Source organism: Echinops telfairi, unplaced genomic scaffold, assembly GCF_000313985.2.
Source record: "Echinops telfairi isolate 266 unplaced genomic scaffold, ASM31398v2 ScPeMD7_3533;HRSCAF=4204_1, whole genome shotgun sequence".
Classification (NCBI taxonomy): Eukaryota; Metazoa; Chordata; class Mammalia; order Afrosoricida; family Tenrecidae; genus Echinops; species Echinops telfairi.
The window spans coordinates 30,768,449-30,775,840 of record NW_022107432.1 but is presented as its reverse complement, the minus strand read 5'-3'; the positions used below and the strand labels follow the sequence as shown (position 1 = coordinate 30,775,840).

Genomic DNA, 7,392 nt, shown 5'->3' with positions numbered 1-7,392 from the left:
TCCATTTGCAGAGTCCTCACATAGATTAAGCCGGCATCGAATGCTTTTTCTTTCTTTTTCATAGGATATTGTATTACACCATTTTCCCATCAACAGAGTAAAATCACACAATGAAGATTATTATGATGGCCATTCCCACTGATTGGCAGGGGCTCCTCCACTAATGGCTCCCGGTTTCCACTGGATCATTTAATCTCAGCAGACTTAGTTCCTTTCTAGTCTGCAAAATCACTTCCTCGATTTGTCCACCCTGTCGCTGATCTTCTGATTTTTTAACATCAGATTCCGTTTTAAAAATATTTAGCTTCTCATTTCTATCCTCTCCTGTATACTTTCTTTTTTTTTTAAATCAATTTATTGGGGCTCATACAATTCATCACAATACATAAATCAATTGCGTAAAGCCCATCTATACATTTGTTGCCCTCATTATTCCCAAAATTCGCTTTCCTCTTGGGTTCCCGGAATCAGCTCATTCTCCTTTTTTCCCCTCCCCCTCCCTTCCTCCTCCCTTCTCCCCCATGCACCCTTGATAATTTATAAATTATTATTATATCTTTTATTCCACTGTCCGGCGTCACCCTTCACCCACCCCTCCTGTATTCTTTCTATAGGCGGCTTTTTTTAGGGATTTGCTCACGAACATCAAGGATCGTTGTGTATAATATTCTTAGCCTCTTGTGGAGACTGTCAAACACTGCCAGTGCCATCAGGCTGGTGGTTTTCTTCAGCAGCCCCGCCATGACAGCACCCACGAGCTGACACCAAACAGCCTATTCTTAATGCTTTCTGATCCTTAACCAAGGATGTAGATAATCTTGTTCTCACCAAACAGCCTTTTCTTAATGCTTTCTGATCCTTAACCAAGGATGTAGATAATCTTGTTCTCAGGGAGAATGCCTTGGAGAGTGGATTTCCCTCATGTCTCTCTGGACAGCTCAGGGAGGGCAGTCTCTCTTAGGGGCCTGCCTAGGTGTGTCTTTGATAGAGGTCACTGTACTCAGGATGATACCAAGGGTCACATAGTCATGAGTCATGTCCTATCAGTCTGGCCTTAAGTCCCTTGGTGGGAAGGCCCTGGACTCATTTTGTAAGCCCTTCGACTTAATGATGCAGATGCACCAATCATGGTCCTGTCCCCGTAACGGTCAGGTATTGAACACAAAATGATGTATTGATCAGCAGTCTGACCTCATTGGGGTATTTCATTTATTGTCTTTGTTGTGTGTAAGACTTACTAAGTGGGTTTCTAAAAACGATTTTACTTTTTTTTTTTTTTTTTAGGATTTTACTTTTTGATTTTTATCTATATTTTAATTTGAGGTCTCTTTCCCCCCCTAAAGCAGAGGAGAGCATATTTCTCTCCAGCAGGTCTAGAAGTCGGGCTGGGGTTAACAACTGGCTGGTCTGATGGAATTACCCACAATCCCCAAAGATGGAAGGGATTCAGGAACTGCAACAACTTAAATAACCAGGGGCATCATGATCCCATCCCAGGGCTCTCCCACGCCTGAATCTATCACATGAATTCCTGTGAGGTGGGCGTCCACCCCAAGACCCTCCAAAAAGAATCAAGAGATGTTCACCACACTGTGATCCTTAATCTGTGAGTCTACTGGGAAATTGATACATCCTGTCACAGTGGTTCTCAACCTTCCTAGTGCCATGACCCTTTGATACAGTCCCTCATGTTGTAGTGACCCCCAACCACGAAATTATTATTGTTGTTACTTCAGAACTGTCATTTTGCTACTGTGATGGATCGGGCGACCCCTGGCTGCAAGTCTATGAGACTCCCTGTGGCCTTCTAGCATCTAGAAGAGCATGATGGCAATACACGTTTCAATAAATAGTAAAATATCCCTTAACTTCCACGGATAGCGTTTGGGCTGCAGATCTTAGAAAGGAGCCTTGGCAAGGCAATGGTTAAGTCCTTAACAGGTGAGTCCTGTGAACGAGGAGGCCGTTGGTTCAAACTCACCAACCACCTTGTGAGATGAAGGTGAGGTGGTCTGCTTCCATAAAAGCTCCACTGCTTTTCTTGACTGGGCTCTGAGTCACAGTGACCTTACAGGACAGAGGAGAACTGCCCCATAGGGTTTCCAGGCTGTAAGTCTTTTGATTTTTTTTCTGGGGACTGCCTGTGCTACTTTACTTATTTATTAATCATTTCATTGGGGGTTCAAACAACTCTTATCACAATCCACCCATCCATCCATTGTGTCAAGCACATTTGTACATTTGTTGCCATCATTGTTCTCAAAACATTTTCTTTCTACTTGAGCCCTTGATATCAGCTCCTCATTTTTTCCCCACCCTCCCTCCCTCACAAACCCTTGATAATCTATAAATTATTATTATTTTGTCATGTCTTACACTGTCCGATGTCTCCCTTCACCCACTTTTCTGATGTCCATCCCCCAGGGAGGGGGTTATATATAGATCATTGTGATCGGTTCCCCTCTCCTCCCTACCTTTGCCTTACCTCCTGGTATCTCTACTCTCATGATTGGTCCTGAGGGGTTTATCTGTCCTGGATTCCCTGTGTTTACAGCTCTGATCTGTACCCGTGTACATGCTCTGGTCTACAGGCTTTAAGTCTTTAAGTAAGCCAACTGCCACATCCTTCTACAGAGGGAGCAGCTATGACCATTGCACCACCAGGATGCCTCTGTAAAGATTAGAGAAGAAAAAGAAAAACAAAAATCCCAAGCTGGTGTTCTTTGAGTTGATTCTAATTCATAGTGATCCTACTACAGGAAAGGGGAGAACTTCCCACACCTTAGGACGCCCAAGGCTGCTAGCTTTCTGGTAGCAGGCAGAAGGAAATCAAATGAAAGAGGAAGAATAGAGAGAGGGAGGGAGCAAAGGCAGACAAAGTTAAATTGGCCAGAGGAGAAACCATCTACAGAAGGAGAGAGCAATGAAGAGGAACGGAAAGATCTGGCAGAAACACTGCCTCTGCCTGCTCATCGCTTTTACCGGCCTCTGGGTGGAAGCTTTCCCCAGAAAGCCAGTAAAAGGCCTGTCCAAAGAACTGTAGCTTCCATTCTCCTGGCGGGCAGGATGAAATCCTTATTTAACAAGTGAGGAAACCAAGGCTCAGAGCAATCAAATCTTGGTATTCTTAGTGCCCCCGACCCCATCCTCGCCTCCAAGTGGTAGGTTTCTGGGGTGGTTGACCTCGGTTCTTGCTTCTCAGCGCTGGAAGAATTCAAGTGGCAGAAGCACTTTTGTAAATTCAAGTAACTTTTTTGAGGGAAAGGGTATTACAGTCTCAGAAAGAACACACTATTCCTGGAAAGTGCGCAAGGCTGCAAGGCGGGGGGCTGTGGAAAAGTTTGAGGCTGAACATGACCGCTTCAGGCAAGCATGGAAAAACCACATGAATCCTGGAACAGGGGGTACAAAACCAAGCGTGTAGAAAGCAAGAGCAGGAAATCCCATAGAAGGAACAGACCACCAGGAAAGGACAAGCACCCTCCACCCTGCTAGAGCGCACCTGAACAAGAAGGGGTAGCCTCCCCTCAGTCTGGTATTTATCCACACCTATGCCCACTTGGGGGCGGGGGCTTGAGGTTACTGGCTGACCTTGCTGACTGAGTCAGGGCACATCAGTGTGATATGTCGCTGCTGCCTAGTCTTTGTGGGCCCAGGTTTGATTTTCCCATAGGTGTCTGAAGGGTGCCTGACTTCCCTACAACCCCTTTATTGTGACTCTGCCAGACAATATCCCCCTAGCACAAGGACAAACCTTTTAGAACCAGAATAAGGGAAGACTTTAAAAGAAGACATGGGGGAGAGAGAAAACATCAGGAAAAGATGGGACTATCTTTCCAGACCTTACGGATAACTGAAAGAAATGTTGCCCAAAGCTCTGCTATCTTCATGATCACTGGTATGTTTCAGTTCATGGTTAGAAACAATTCTTAATTTTCTTTCCTTTGAGGGCAGACTTAAATAAATTTTAATAAATCAAAAGGGAGTTAATTTGTCAGCACCAGAGACAAGCTTTCTGGCTGGATTTACCCTTCAGGAGAGGGAGAGCTTGGTGATTTTTCTAACCTACTTGTAGTATTTCTCACCAAAGTTGTTCTTGTGGCTCTGTCTCCCTAGGGAAAGTGCAAAATATTGAAATGGCTCCCTTCCCCTCCAGGTAATACAGCAGCCTTAGGCAGGCCAGGGCAAGAGCAACAGGCAGAACACAGGGCCTTTCCAGTCCTTTCTGTTAGGGGCCCATAATTTAAATTCAGTCTTCAGAAACTCCCTTTTCCTGCTTGGTTTGCTTGCTTGTTTTTGCTCAAGGTAATTGTTTCTAAGTGGCCAGACCGGTTTCCTTGGCTAATGGGCTTGTTAAACATTTTAAGAATCTTTGATGTTGACCTAACCTCCTCTTCTCAGCCAAATCTTGCCATTTGGGTGAGAAGCAGCAAAAACAGTCAACTGGGCAGAATTTCCAGAGCTAAGCGGTTCCTTAAGTCTGGACACTGGGCAAGAGCAGATGTCATCTTACAAACGGTTTGGGCACAACTCGGAACCACGTTTGTAAATACGATTCTTTTCGTTCCAATTTCAACACTCACAAATAGCAAGTAATTACTTCATCTAACCACTAGATCTTAGTTAAAAACAGCTACATAGATATTTGGGAGTGAAGGTGAGGATGCTGTTTATTAAATCCCAGTCACTTGGATATGAAAGGGAGAAAAGTAATTCAGTGCTATGGGTGAAGTAGGGTGGGGGTGGGGTGGGGGCACTAGCCTGCTGGAGGAGCAATGAGGAATAAAGGGTAAAGGTGATATTGGGTAAGCCGGTTTGAGATATGGAACCCTGAGAGAAAGGGGGACTGGATGATTTATAGCATATCCCCTCTATGTAACAGAGATCAGATACTCAGCTACTCTGGGTCAGGATAACAGTTAGATTTGGAATTATTTGTATGGTCTTTTTTTTTCTTCCCTTTTGGTGTCTATTTAAGATAGGCAGGATTAGCAATCGCAAGGAGACAGCATCAGGACCTAAGGTTCCAAGGGGAAGAGGGGGAGGGATGGGAGGGGAAGGGTCCGGAAGGGGAGCAGTGAGCCAATAAAGATACAGACGGGAATAGCAAGGGTACTAAAATTGACAGTGAGGAGAGTGTAGCTTTCCTGGTCATATTTGATCAATTTAAACATATCTGACAAGAATTACTTAGAGGTGAAAGATGGGTAAGCATGAGAGTTGGGCAGGAGGAAAGAAAAAAAAACAGGAAAGCCAAAAAAAGTGAAATATATATATATATATATATACACACACACATATATATGTAAAGATGTGTATATGTAAATATGTAAAGATAGGGTTGTTTGTGTATGTATATGTGTATGTATATATATCTATACCTATCTATCTATCTCCAACAAGGAAGCAGATGGACTTTGGGCCTCTACATAAATCATACCTCAGTACAAGAAGTTTGTTCTGATAATGTGGTACTCACCTCCCCAACATGATCGCTGAAGACAAAATGGGTGCGTATGCAAATGTGAAGAAAGCTAATGGTGTCCAGCTATTACAAGATATAGCCCGGGGTCTTCAAGGATTGAAATTAAAGTGGTCATTTAGCAGGGAAGCAACAAAGGCCACAAGGAAGAAGCACACCAGGCTGTACGAGCATGAGGTGTTGAGGGGGAAGGGCTATCAGCAGTTCAAAACAAGCACTAAAATTGACTTGTGGCTCAGACAAAATGGAGACCACATACCCACCTGTGAGCTAATTGGACAGGCCTTCACGGAAGGGCCACGCGGAAGGAATGCTACATCTCGGGTGCGGAACAGCACTGAGGAAATAGCAAAAAAGAACATGTTTTGAAACTTAACTGTGGTCAGGGAGTGATGTGATTGAACTATGGAAGGTTATGATCTCTGTAAGAACTCCCAATAAGATGATTTTTTTTAAAAAGGAAAGAAAAACAGAACCTCCGGGGTCCCCAAGGGAGGAACATGCCCCGCGAAGTTCCGGGACACGCAAGGGATCTTCACAAGGTTTCGGGTGCAAAACCGCTGCGCGCTCGCAGCGAAAACGGCTCTCGCGGCGTTTGCAACCACTACGTCACCAGCCGCTCGGCCTCTCATTGGGTGCGCTCGTCCAATCCGGTGACGCCAATGTGGCATATAAATGAGGGCGAGGAGCAGGCAGTTGCCCGCCGTTTCCAGTAGCCCAGAGACGTGCGGGTGTGCGTGGTAGCCGAGCCGGTGGAGGAGAACACGCCGCTTTCCCGATTGTAGTTTTAAACCTCTGCGTCTGCAAGACCAGATTTCGGTAAGAAGCCCGAGATGGAAAGACTGAAGCGGGAAACCGTATTTAACTAATCTTGAAGGTGTGGCCGGCCCGGCACTATGGCGGCCCCAGACGGAGACAAAGAGACGCCGCCGCCATTTTGTGACGTTCTGCGCGGGGAGGCGGCGGAGCTCGTCGGCCGGTCGGGGACGTTGCCTGGCCTTGGGGTCCCGGGGTCGTGCTTCCCCTTTGTGGGGGCGCTCGGGGGGAGGGGCTGGGTAGTGCGCCACCGCAGCGTTGGGGCCGAGGGAAGCCAGTCGCCGGATTGGGCGCCAGGCCGCGGCCTTTCAATTGATGGCGCCCTTTTGGGCTCGTTACCTCCGGAAGTTCCTTAGGGAATTTTCCCCCGGTCGCTAATGAGCGTCGAACCTTCCAAGCTCCCCCCCCCCCCCCCCCTAGTTAGTATCTGCTTCCACGTTACCTTTATTTGGGGTGATGCTGGGACTCTTTTGCGCGGACCCGAACCCCTTTTTCCAACTGGCGTCTGTCTGGGATTCGGGCCGCTTGGGCGTGAGCTCGTTCTTGCCTCGCAGTCTTTGAGAAGAACGGGGTGCTTAGAAAAGCTTTTCGATTGCGTTCTGGATTTGGCTTTTCCGTCACGGAAACGCGGCCCCTCCATTGCTCCAGCCCTCGTCGTTGCCGGCGCTGCTCGGTGCATTCCCCCTCGTGGCCACCCCCCCGCGTGTGGAAAGTAGAATTGCGCTCCGTCGGGTTTCGGGGGGCTGTTTGGGGGAGCAGGTTGCTCAGCGTCCGGGGCGCCTTTGGGCTGGTTGGAACCGCCAACCACGGCGGGGGGGGTGTCGGTGTATCGTAGCCCAAAGCCCAGGACCGTTCGTGCGGCCGCCTCCCTAGTGATCACTAATAGTTTGTCGATCGACTTGCCTTTCAGGCTGCTTTATTGACGTGGGCTCGCATTCCTTGTGTGTGTGGCTTGGATTGCCCGCGTTTCCCATGGTTTTGTTGTAGCACGTGCACTGGGAGCTTGGAAAAGGTGGTGGGAACGCGGGATTAAAGAGGTGAAGGGATTATTTCCTTGCTCTTTGTGAGGCCCCTCTGGTGGATTGGCTGACTTC

The 7,392-nt window shown here is 47.2% G+C and overlaps 1 protein-coding gene across 1 annotated transcript in view; it reads left to right on the top strand.

Moving 5' to 3' along the window:
* The first annotated feature begins 6,204 nt into the window (after window positions 1-6,204).
* SRSF3 (serine and arginine rich splicing factor 3) overlaps window positions 6,205-7,392 on the top strand; it is a 7,632-nt gene continuing 6,444 nt past the window's right edge. The window contains exon 1 of the mRNA XM_004710738.2: window positions 6,205-6,301. The gene's annotated coding sequence lies outside the window, so the exon portion shown is untranslated. The remainder of the gene's footprint in view (window positions 6,302-7,392) is intronic.